Source organism: Dreissena polymorpha, chromosome 2 (assembly GCF_020536995.1).
Source record: "Dreissena polymorpha isolate Duluth1 chromosome 2, UMN_Dpol_1.0, whole genome shotgun sequence".
NCBI classification, from domain to species: Eukaryota; Metazoa; Mollusca; class Bivalvia; order Myida; family Dreissenidae; genus Dreissena; species Dreissena polymorpha.
In genome coordinates, this window is record NC_068356.1 from 100,644,659 (window position 1) to 100,654,596 (window position 9,938).

General features: G+C 31.3%; 1 protein-coding gene across 1 annotated transcript in view; it reads right to left on the reverse strand.

The window, feature by feature from the left end:
• The window catches only part of LOC127870381 (beta-1,3-galactosyl-O-glycosyl-glycoprotein beta-1,6-N-acetylglucosaminyltransferase-like), a 20,157-nt gene extending 12,342 nt beyond the window's left edge, over positions 1 to 7,815 (reverse strand). The window contains exon 1 of the mRNA XM_052412998.1: positions 7,631 to 7,815. The gene's annotated coding sequence lies outside the window, so the exon portion shown is untranslated. The remainder of the gene's footprint in view (positions 1 to 7,630) is intronic.
• Positions 7,816 to 9,938: the final 2,123 nt, after the last annotated feature.

Genomic DNA, 9,938 nt, shown 5'->3' on the forward strand with positions numbered 1-9,938 from the left:
TTTACAAGTTTTTATATTCAGAACAACCTACAATAAACTATGGTCTCAGAGATGAATTAAAAAATTATGAATAGCCCAAATTTACTAATTTATAGGCGGACATGTAAGAGGATATTTTGTTCTTTCAAACGGTGTCAATTGCGCTTCAACAAATGAAGATGACAACAGCCCATGCTCTTATTAATTGTCTACACATTTCCTTTAAGTTTTTTTGAAATATTGGGTATCTTTGTGGTTAGAAGCATTACTTATTAATATAATATACATTGTAGGTTCGTTCTCAATAACTTTAACGCAAGGAATTATAACATGTATCCCAAAGGTGGGAAAGCCTTAACAATAAAAAAATGAGAGTTGTCTGCTTGTTAAAAACAGTCTATAACAATAGCTAAAAATCTTTAGTCAGTCTTTAACAAATAAGTAAATATTGACCAAACTGGTTTCATTAAAGGCATGTACATTGGAAATAAAAAATGATAGTTATATGATATAATAGGTTATACTTAGTTCAACACAATCCCTGGCCTACTGATGCTAATTAATTCGATACTTTATCATTCAGTTTTATAAAATAAGTGTTAGATTTTTTAATTTATTTTGGGCCAATGTTTAAAATAGGATATCACTTATTTAAAATACTTTGGAAAACGCAATCCATTTGAACGGGTTTTTGTTAGACTTCTTTATAATAAGATGAGGTTGTTGTCAGGGAGATCCTTGCATATATATTTATACTTTGTTCAGAAATACTAGCTATTCAAATAAGGAAATGTAAGAAAAACATAGGGAATAAAACATGACAATGAAGTAAACAAGATATTACAATTTACTGATGATACCTATTTTTAATTGATGGGTCAGAATAATCCTTGAATACTGTACTACAATTGTTGCATTCCTTCTCACAATATTCTCGCTAAACGTAAATGTTGAAAAAGTAAAGGATTAACTTTTGACATCGATCTACCAAAAATGATTGAGCTAACTTATAATAACAAATAAGTAAAATTATAAAATATCATTTCACATTGGAAAAGAAGGGATCTAACTCCTTAAGGTAGGATAAATGTTATTAGAACCTGATACTTCTATTGTTTATTCACTTTTTGTGTCTTTGCCACAACCCGAAGAGGTTATTTGTATGGTTTTAAATAATTAACTATTCAAATGCGGCAAGGGCCTTTAAAAATAATAGCAAAAGTAAAATCCAAAGAATTCCATAAAGGTGGACATAAATGCATAAATAAAAAGTTTTGGCATGGATAAGAAAAGTTATTCAATGCCAAATTGTGTTACATCCTTGGCTAGAAAGTTAGAAGATTTAAATAAACTATGAACTTCAGGCAGTTTATATGCGATTTTATCTGTAAAAAAATAACCAACACTTTTTTGGATAGATGTTTTAACCATTAACATTTTATTTAAAGCGGGTATATACGATTTTTTTTATATGTGTTTAATTGTAATATATTAATAAAATATGCTACATTTACACAAAATAGAAAAAAAAATTATACATTAAAGCCGTCTTTTATTAAATGCAGCAAAGACAAATTAGCGGCCCGAGCCGATTGTGACAAACATATTTTCCTACAATAACCGAAGCATTCGTCTTTGTATTAGGATTGGAGTTCGAGTGTCGTATGAATAGATATCGTTGCAGAAACTCAAATAAACCGTTAAACTAAGTTTAGATTCACATCGTACATGTATGATATACATGCTGGCGAATTCGGCTGTACAGCCGTTTTCAATTTCAGAATTAAATATCTGGCTTATTTCGCATTTTTCGACACATGTTCTTCTTAACTTTTATTTTAATTTATATTGAAATATATAAATATACTAAGTTTTTTTACACATTTTATATAAATTCATAAATATTTGACAAAATCGTATATACCCGCTTTAATATTTTATTAATCAACAATATATACATGTTTTGAAAACATTTTTATGATAATCGCAGTTATTATGTTAAAGATATTATCAAAGACAGTGGGCAGTTTATGTCACTGCAAGAGCTAAAAGTGAACATTTATAAACCAGTAAAGTTTGTACATTATGAACGTATGAAGATAGTTCTTTCCACATACATGAACTCAGTTCAAAATGTAAAATAAGAAGAGTATAAAGTACATTCGTATCCCATTGTGTCGACCGATATAAAACCTATCGTTATGAATTCATGTGATAAGTTACTCTAAAATATTATATTTAAAATGACCATCTGAAATCCCTACATGCCAAACAAATTTGAGTGATTACATTGCATGTGATTATACACAATAGAAAAATGTTCATGGACAAGTGTTTAAAACAACGAATAATACATATATTCAATGGTAAACAAATTAGGATTTTCCACAGAAAATTGGGAACAAACTCACTTCTTTTTAAAATGGGATTGTCGGATAGTAATATATGAACTTTTTGCAAAAAGTCAGATAAATCAAATACCCATTTTTTTCAGGGAATATAACATAGTAAAAATAATTATGAAAGGTGTCTCTGATAGCTTATAAACGCAAGTATACAAATAGTTATAAACTGTTCCTTCTTGGAGATACAAATGAAAGCGACAACTGCTTAATTCTTGTCATGGAAGTTAAAAATTACATTTTTGAATGCAAAAGAAAAGAGGTTATTCCAAATTTTCAGGCATTTAAGGCTGGCCTAAGATTATCTTAAAATATGTATGCAATTATAACAAGTGAATGAAGTAAAGGAATTTTTGGACAGTTATAAGAGTATCGTGTTTTTCATAAATGAATAACAAAATTACTGTCTTTAACGCTCATTATATATGAAACGTGCAGATTTTGTTTACTTGATCAAATCTGAATATGTTGTTCGCATAATGATCATAATGTATAAATTGATTGTTTTGTTAACTGCACTCTTATTATAAATCCTAACTTTGTTAATAATGCACATTTTTAAGGATACTGGAAAAAGTTACATAATAGGGTTTTATCTTGTTTGAACTTGTTACCATAGTTAAATTGTTATTGTACATCTTAATTCTTTTTCGTTTAAGAAGCACTTATTATTGTGTTATATATAAAAAAAAATAAGTAAAGTAAATTGAAAAAGGTAAAAGGTTGAAGGATGCTTTTCTATTCATTCAAATTGTGTAATGATTGTAATAATATATTGAAAACACATTGCATATGGTTTTATGAAATGAATATTAAAAGAATTTAAACAGGAAAAAAGTATATATTACGAAAGCCCCGAGCATAGTAGCGTTCCCTGTGGTCACAAATATCCACTATAAATCGCATCTTATATGCATCTTTGAAAAAGAGTGGTGTATATTTATATTTTTTAAACGAAAATTGACTATTTTGTTCATAATTTATAACTTGAAACATTGTATTATCATGAGTTTTAATATATTTACAGTGAATATAGTGTCGAAATTGTTATGAATTTCACACGCACATGCTTTTTTGACTTCCATACATATTTACATACGATGGATCTTGTGTAAATATATAATCAAAGTATTTATTTCAGACGAAAAGTGCTTACTTTATTTATCCAATGCTTCTATTCAAAGCTGTTCGGGACATACTGTTCTCTTCCAATTGTTAAGCCAGCATCTTTTTGACGATGCTGCTTCAGCGAAGCAGCTCGTCTACGTTATCATACCATGTACGAATTCTTCACAATGGCGACCTATGTAAAAGACCGAGCCAGTCCGATTGAGTTAGCTAAATTTTCTCAATCGGCATACCTCGCTGATTATTATTGATAAAGGTAAAGGAAGCTTGTTCCCGTTCTCTTTCAAATTTATCGAGATGTTCGGCAAATGAACCAGAAAAACTGCCAGGTGGCACTTCAAACGCTGTGACGCTGGGAAAACCCCAAATGTAGTTATTTCTAGATTTGATCGAGACTGTTACCCGCCTCCCAGTTTTGCTGAATTGGTCAAGTTCCCCACGGGTACTACATCCCTGTATCCCCCAAATTTTTTCTCGTACCCTACATTTTGCGTACCCAATTTGTTTGTCGGTCACTTTTTTTTCTTACTCAAATTTTGTTCGTACCAAAATTGTTGTTCGTACCCCAACAAAATTTCGTACCCAAATTAATTTTTTTTTTGTACCAACTTTTGTTGTTTGGCATATTTATTTCGTAACCAAAATTGTCGTACCCAAATGTTTTTTCGTACCCCACATTTTCGTACCCACATTAACAATTGTGGTGATGTAGATAAACTTAAATTGATGATTTCATATCCATCCTCTTCAAAAGCATCGTCACACCAGTACTGTCAGTACTTTGATTTATAGTTTGCTTTACTTGCAACGTACGACATTAAGCGTATATTTTCAGTTCTCACCTTAGGTAATGTTACCTGTAGCTTGACTGGATACATCGGATGTTTTTACAAAATTGTCATTTTAGGCAATATTTGTCAAAACTAGCATTAAGGGTATTCACAATATATTTAACAAAGAAAAGCGTAAGATACGATTTTTTTCCCGTAAACTAGTGCATGTAAAATATTCAAAGAAGAAAATAAAAAATAAATAGTGCATAAAAAACAACTTAGTTTGTTCTTGCTATATATAACCCATATGATTGTGTATGCTTGTATTCTATTTTTGCTGGTATTACACGAATATAGATGTATAAATAAGTTCATTACAGTTTATAACAAGTAGATTTGTAGAACACTATTGTGCAAGCTAATTTGCAGGCCCATTGGACAAAAACCATATGACCCGACGTTTTATACGACAAGTTATCATAATCTATAATATCATGCATCGCAATGGATGAGAGACACCCACTGTTTTGTATGGGTTACGAAATGTTAATCAGTAGTTTCTTTACAAACAGAAATTCACACTACATCCTTCTTTCAAGTGTCACCATATAGAAATAGCCGTATGACATCGTACTTGAATTTTTTCCCATAAGTGTTCCTTTTGTTACACATGTAATCGTGCACAAGGCATTGTGCACAAGTATGCACTTAATGTGTTTTTTTTTTGCCGGCCTAGCTAAGCGCAATTTGCGTAGTTTGGTTCAAGCGACAAACAATCGAATCAATCGAAGTTTATAAGTTCAATTGATCGATACGGTTATCTACACAAAAACAACAGCAATTAATACATGCAATTAGATATATGATAAAAATATTATAAATATACATTCAAATGGAAAATTCAAATACACATGATGAGGTGAATTTTAAAGCCTCTGAACTTGAAATGAAATACATGTTAATCAAGAATTATAGATGCAATTTGAAAGTGTGCCAAAGTGTCATTTAATCTATAGCCTAGGTAGCAGGTAATTTATTATTTTTCAAACGATACCGCTTTTAAAACCGAAGGTAGGATTTCTATACGTATACGTCCATTTCGACAAACGCGATTAATTTTAAGTTTTAAAGCGCAAAAAGACGGATTTCTACCTTGTAACCAGCAGATATATTCTTGTTGGCAAAGATAAAATATGTTTCTTATTTATACTTAAATTTACTATGCCAAATAAGTTGTGTGGCTCCAATAAATATATTTTAATAAATTTTCGCAAATTATAATACAAACATTTGACAGAGGAAATAAATAAAAGGTTTAAACTAGTAACCTGCAGGAATACAAAATATCCTACACAAATAATACAATGTTTCATTCAAAATGTAATTGCCGTTTGAAACAACTTTCAACAAGTAAACAAAATATGAAGGGAAAGAGAAATATTGGATGTTAAGTGCACGTGTTCAGAATAGTTAAGATTCAACAATATGTTAACTATAAAACAGTCGAGGTTTAATATACCCTTCGCCTAGCGCGATTTCTGCCTTTCGCCAAGCATCAACGTGCTTCAACCAAGCGTGCCAACTACTTACGTCACCGCGATACACCGTGGAACACCGTGGAACGCAGTGATGTAGCCGTGGCGAATGGCGGTGACAGGCTCGATCAAATATGTTGATAAGAACTCGAGCGCGGGCAATAAATCTTACGGTGGACCACCGTAATTTGCGATGAATACAAGTACATGTGAATGCACATGTACACTAAGATATATTTTTAATTTAAATGACATGTTGCTTTATATCTATTTACAACTTATTAATCTGAGGCGTTCAAAACTGAACATGAGGTTTTGGAGTATTTATCCCTGCGGCAAATTATTGTAAAAGGTTTGGAATTTGAATTTATATTGGCAATGTATATGAACAGTTTCACTTCTCTAATTGCCCCGTTTCCTTACTTGATTTTTCAGTTTATTTACCATGAATATCAATATAAACTAGGACTGGTAATGTCGTGTTTGATATGCCCCAATAATTATAAAAATATAGTAAAATTTTCAAATACTTAGGATGATATCACTTAAAGTTTTCATAATTCTGTCCGGCAATTAAACATAACAAAGGAAAAGACATTTAACATAAGATAGCAAGAGCTTTGCACTGCACTTTTCCTCTATGATGTGGACCTACCTTATGAAGTTTCCAGTAATTATTTATAATTTTGTGTGCATTCCCCGGAATATGTAAAAATAAACAAAGGAAATTAACAAACGCTGGAGTAAACGAGTTACGGCTGTTCTGCGCTGTAACTTTTAGTTATGCATTATAATGCAAGGTATGTGATTTTAGGCTATCATTATGTAAAGAATTCGCGTTCGTGTACTTCCTTAAATAATGTTCTTTTAACCCTTTTAAAATATCATAGGTTAATTGTTTAACTGCGACAAAAGTATAAAAAACACAGCATAATATGTGCTTGTTACAAATAAAAAGATAGGCAGATTTAATGTAAATAAGAGATTTTAAGTAAAATCTGATATTCGAATCGATTTATAACTGTTAATAAAGTAGTTTTATAACACTGTTGTTGTTGTTTTTGTTATTTAAGCTATGTTGTTTAACATAAATAACTGCAGTGACATTCTTATAGAAGGGAATAATCAAAACACAGAAACTCAAAATCATGATGTTAGTACACGGAGCTAGAGTACGTGGTAAGTAGTTAGTATGAATATTTGAATGGAATTTTATAACCCTATCTCGGCTGAAGACGTTTGGAGGTTCAGACCGAGGCTGACCAACTAACGTTGAAAAAAAAGGTATAAGATTTGTTTTTTTATCAGATTCATATAACCGTCCGAAAAGGTAAATTTGAAATTTTGAAAAAAAAACAACAACATCCAATTTGGAAAAGCCTTTTCTCTATATTTATATACTCTAGCGTTGGTTGAATAAAACGAGCGAAACCGGAAACGTAATATATTATAAAGGCTTTTCAAAGAGGTAACGCTATATGGCCCACATATTCTAGCTTAGATTATGAAACTATAAGTAAGGATTTTCAAATATAAGTGTATGGTCTTGTGTCGCCTTTTGCATATCAATACTTTTTAATATGATTAAGAACGAACATATATGTTTACATATATGTTCCATTAAATGGTTAACATTTAAACTAATGGCAAAGACATACGCACACAATCAAAAACACATTTGACCGATTCTTAAAAGAATCATTGGTAATGAAATATATACTTCTTTAACAGAAATGTATGTATGACGATGAAAACTAAAGTAGCTTTTACTTAAATTAAATTTAATATCTATATTATATATAATGATACTTACGTCGTTAGTTCTATTTCTGTCTTTGTCTCGTGCTTTTTATTTATTTGTCGACGCCATATTTCTATATATCTATATGTTGCCCAATATTGTCCATTTGTTTCACACGCGTTTCATTGTAAGAAGCTGGTACTTATTGAATATAGCCTGCACACACTTTGCAACAGTTCTATTCTAACTTTTTACACCCGCCTTTATGAATATAATAAAACGTTGAAAACAAATCGTTTGCTTCCTTATTCACGCTTGAGATAGTATGTATTAAAGGGACCTTTCCACGTTTTGGAAAATTGACAAAATTGAAATAAGAAATGTTTCAGCTTCGCAAATTTTGTTTGTAATTATATTTGCGAGGAAACAGAAATACTGAACAGTTAACCTGCTCTAAAATATCTGTTATATGCGTCTTTTGGCGATTAAAAAAATGAAAATAATAAAGCGTTATAGACGCAAAACGATTGAATAATTTGGAGAGTTCTGTTGTTATCGTTATGTTTTGTTACATGGCGAAAATTGCGTATATTGGGTATTACATACGCCTCATTGTAATTTTACACGGATTTTGGGGGCGATTGCCTTCTGCAATTCGCCCCATAGGTAACATAATATACGTATAACGAAGAATGAAGTCCGTTACTGCATTTAACCACTTTGCATCCAGATTCTGCGTTCGCAAAAAATAGCTCCGATCGATGAGCGCGTTCCATCAATGGCAACGTCTTTTCACTGTGGCAATAGCACCCGAGTAACACGCAGTCATCATGGAAGGTGTATACATCAATTGAATATATATATGAATTATAATTGAATCTACATGATGTATAGAAACTTTTTGACAACGTTTGTCTCCACGAAATCTCAGATACTTATAACACTAAGTAAGAGTAAAAACCTAGGTCACCAGTTCAAATGATAATAATCAACATTGTATTTTCCCAAACGTTTCGCATTTATAAACTGGCACGTACGACAATGACTTATTTTAAATAACAGCATTTACTTATAAGCCCAATAGCTAAATCATATATTATGTTGACAGTCTGTTACCCTTCCTTAATTCAATCTGTTTTATTCAACAAAGGTGATTGGTTGGCATCACGGTGTATAGTGTTTTTACGACCACAAAATTTGAGAAAATTGCCCCACCAGTACTTTGATTTTATAACTTGCTAAGAAGAAAGTGATTTAAATTATGAAAAAAAAACACAAAATAAAAAATAGAACAAACACACACAGACATTTTTCAGAAACCAACCATATACAACCTGACATAAAATAACTGTATTTGTTTAAACAAATTGCATTTGATTGATTTTTGGAAGTTGTTATACTCCTTTAAAAGGACTATGCTATTTTCAGCTGATGAGGTTTATCCTTTATAACGGGTCGATCTCGCAAAAAACTAACTCAATGCAAACAGGATGGACGTGCTAATCACAAAAATTACAAACAACCCGGATATAAATTACTTAAATATCGGCTACGCTAATCAAAATGCAATCGTTAAACGTGTTGCTCAGTAAGGTTGAATAAACGTGTTTGAATTAAAGAGACTTATTCAAGTTTTGGTAAATCGACGAAACTATAAACAATTTTTTCAGATTCGCAAATTTTCGTTGTAGTTATGATATTTGTGAGGAAACAGAAATACTGAACATTTACCATGCTCTAAAATATCCATTATATGCATCTTTAAAAAACCTGAACAATAAGCGTTGTGACGCGAAACGATTGAATACTTTGGATGGTTCTGTTGTTGTCGTTATATTTTGTTAAGTAATATTAAGTTTAAAATACATGATCCATTGTATGAGCACTAGTGGTGAGTTGATTAATCAGATCGTCGACGCGTCATCGACGAATTGCTGCTGACGTGACGATGACGATGACAATTTAGAGTCGACGAAAATTTGACGATTTTTTTTACCGCACGGATCATTCGATACATATTTTTTTGTGTGTGCAATAGTTTAAATCTTTAAAAATATACTATAGCACTCAGTCCCTAGCATATTCAGCTCCATTTTTTGACAATAACAATAGTGCAGTGTAACCACAACAGTAAGGTTCAATATTATAGCGTACATAAATAACAACTTTCAAGTTTTTCAATGAGCTACAAGTACAAGTACAACGAACGCAGACAGCAAAATTAATTCGAAATCATGAAGGATTTACACATTACAAATGCAATTCCTAATGGCAATAAGTAAGTTTTCGATCCTTATTATCTTTCTGAGTTGTATCACAAACAACGGTAGTGGATCCGTTCCAGTGTGGCTGAAATGTTATCATGGTTATTCAGGTAAAT